General features: G+C 41.5%; 1 pseudogene; it reads left to right on the top strand.

Moving 5' to 3' along the window:
* The first annotated feature begins 1,960 nt into the window (after nt 1-1,960).
* LOC111547860 overlaps nt 1,961-3,416 on the top strand; it is a 2,465-nt pseudogene continuing 1,009 nt past the window's right edge.

Genomic DNA, 3,416 nt, shown 5'->3' with positions numbered 1-3,416 from the left:
TGTCGGCAAAACTAGAATACAGTAACACTGCTAATCATAATGTGGGTTGAAAAAATGTAGTCTAAAGAGTGGAGGGGTTGGGTGTTTTTAAAGGATACTTCAGGTCAGGCGCGGTAGCTCACGCCTGCAATCCTAGCACTTTGGTAGGTCGAGGTGGGTGGACCACAAGATCAGGAGATTGAGACCAGCCTGGCCAATATGGTGAAACCCCGTCTCTACTAAAAATACGAAAAAAAAAAAAAAATTAGCAGGGCATGATGGCACATGCCTGTAATCCCAGCTACTTGGGAGGCTGGAGCAGGAGAATTGCTTGAATCCGGGAGGTGGAGGTTGCAGTGAGCTGAGATCGCGCCACTGCACTCCAGCCTGGGTGACAGAGCGAGACTCCATCTCAAAATGAAAAAAAAAGAAAAAAAGAAAAAAGAAAGGATATTTTAATTTACCTATCATATCCTGCTGATTCAGCCTTCCTCCCTTGAGAGAGGCCAGGATATGAGCTCTTGGACAGAAGGAACCACATTTGTCTTAACTCCAAATTTTGCTGAAATTTGAACTCCTAATAATTAACATTGTACATGGCATATACTCCATTTCATTGACCCAATGAATGGATGGATGAATAAGTTGTGTTATACTGCTTCCTAGCTTCTTTTCTATAGGTAGTTAATTGTACATGTGGTGTGTGGATTCTTGTTCATTCTTTCAACAAGAACCTTCTATGTGAGTGAATCCTAGGCTAGGAACTGAGACAGGTTATGTATTTATTGTACGTCAGAATTCATGTTATTAAGGATTAATCTACTATTTTACACATATTACTTATTATTTAAAAAAACAAAATGTAGGCAGGGCGTGGTGGCTCACTCCTGTAATTCCAGCACTTTGGGAGGCTGAGGCAGGCAGATCACCTGAAATCAAGAGTTACAAGACCAGCCTGGCCAAAAAGGGAAAACCCCGTCTCTACTAAAAATACAAAAGGTAGCCAGAAATGGTGGTGTGCATCTGTAATCCCAGCTACTTGAGTGGCTGAGGCAGGATAATTGCTTGAACACGGGAAGCGGAGGTTGCAGTGAGCCAAGATCGTGCACTCCAGCCTGGATGACAGAGCGAGACTTCATCTCAAAAAAATAAAATAAAATAATAAAAATAAATTAATAAAAATTTTAAAAGAAAGGAAAAAGTGTTGGAGAAGATGTAAAGTTGGAACTCTTGTAAACTGCTGGTAGAAATATAAAATGGTGCCACTACCCTAGAAAACAGTATGGAGGTTCCTCAAAAATTAAAAATGAAATTATGATATAATCCAGCCATTCCATTTATGGGCACAAGCCAGAAAGAACAGGAAGCAGGCACTCGAACAGGTATGTGTGTACCCATGTTCATAGCAGCATTATTCACAATAGCTATTTGCCCATTGAAGCAACACAAATGTCCTTCGATGGGCAAATAAATAAAACAAAATGTGATATATACATACAATGGAATGTTATCCAGCTTTACAAAGGAAGGAAATTCTAACATCTGCTATCTTGTGGATGAATCTTGAAGACATTATACTAAGCAAAATAAGCCAGTCACAAAAGGGCAAATAAGGTGTGACTCCATTTATATGAGGTACCTAGAGTAGTCAAACTTGTAGAGACAGAAAGCAAATGGTGGTTGCCAGGGTCTGGGGGATAGGGAGTTATTTTTTAATGGGCATAGAATTTCAGTTTTGCAAGATGAAAAAAGATCTGAAGACAGATAGTGGTAATGGTTGCACAACACTGTGAATCTACTTAATGCCACTGAACTGTACACTTTAAAATGGTTAAAATGAGATCCATGCCAGGGGCACTAGGCACCATCAGACCTACCATGGACAAGCCAAGACAATGGTACCAACCTGAGTAAGTCAAATGGCCAGTCCTGGCACAACCACACCCTTGTGGTACACCAGTGGAGCTAAAAATACCATGCTATGCATGAGGATGTGACCGAATGGACTCTACTTTTACACAAAGTTATCAAGCAGACGAGTCACAACTAATATAGGTACAATTGATCATGTTGCTCACAGAAAATCAATAATTGTAAAAACTATTTCTGTCATTCGCACTGTCAGGTTCAAAAATGAACTGTAAAGAAATATTACTATCAAGTTTGGTTAAGCTAAATGCCAAGATTTATAAACTTGATGACTTAAGTTTCCTCGGCCAGAATATTACGGATGCTGTGGAAGCAGTATACCTTGATGAGCTTCCTACAGACATTCCAGGGACCAAAGGAAACTTTGACCTAGTCAGACATGTTTCCTTGGTTGACCATCCTGGCCATGATATTTTGATGGCTACTTTGGTGAACGGTACAGCAGTGATGGATGTGACCCTTCTGTTGATAGCTGGCAATGAATCTTGTCCTCAACCTCAAACCTGGCTGCCATAGATACTATGAAGCTGAAACATACTTTCATTCTATAAAATAAAATTAATTTGGTAAAAGAAAGTCAGGCTAGGGCCGGGCGCGGTGGCTCAAGCCTGTAATCCCAACACTTTGGGAGGCCGAGGTGGGCGGATCACAAGGTCAGGAGATCGAGACCATCCTGGCTAACCCGGTGAAACCCCGTCTCTGCTAAAAAATACAAAAAATTAGCTGGGTGAGGTGGCGGGCGCCTGTGGTCCCAGCTACTCAGGAGGCTGAGGCAGGAGAATGGCCTAAACCCAGGAGGCGGAGCTTGCAGTGAGCTGAGATCTGGCCACTGCACTCCAGCCTGGGCGACAGAGCGAGACTCCATCTCAAAAAAAAAAAACAAAGTCAGGCTAAAGAACAATATGAACAGATCCTTTAATTGTATTAATATAAAGTAAAGTAGCAGAAGAGCCTCCTATTATTTTCATTTCTGCTCAGCTGAAATACAATCCTGAAGTTGTCCGTGAGTACACAGTAAAGAAAATTCCAGCCAGGCGCAGTGGCTCACACCTGTAATCCCAACACTTGGGGAGGCCGAGGTGGGCGGATCACCTGAGGTCAGGAGTTCGAGACCAGCCTGACCAACATGGAGAAACCCCATCTATACTAAAAATGCACAAAAAAAAAAAAAAAAAAATGGTTCGGGGATGGTGGCACATGCCTGTAATCCTAGCTACTCGGAAGGCTGAGGCAGGAGAATCGCTTGAAACCAGGACTTGGAGGTTGAGGTGAACTGAGATCGTGCCATTGCACTCCAGCCTGGGCAACAAAAGCGAAAATCCATCTTAAAAAAAAGAAAAGAATATTCCAGTACCTCCAAGAGACTTTACTTCAGAACCCCAACTTATTGTTATTAGGTCTTTTGATGTTAACAAACCTGGCTGTGATATTGATGATATCACCTAGGAGTACAACTGGTGGCAGTATTTTTTTTTTTTTTTTTTTTTTTTTTTTTTTTTTTTTTTTTT

Source organism: Piliocolobus tephrosceles, chromosome 3 (assembly GCF_002776525.5).
Source record: "Piliocolobus tephrosceles isolate RC106 chromosome 3, ASM277652v3, whole genome shotgun sequence".
Taxonomy (NCBI): Eukaryota; Metazoa; Chordata; class Mammalia; order Primates; family Cercopithecidae; genus Piliocolobus; species Piliocolobus tephrosceles.
This window is presented reverse-complemented; position numbering and strand designations above follow the sequence as displayed.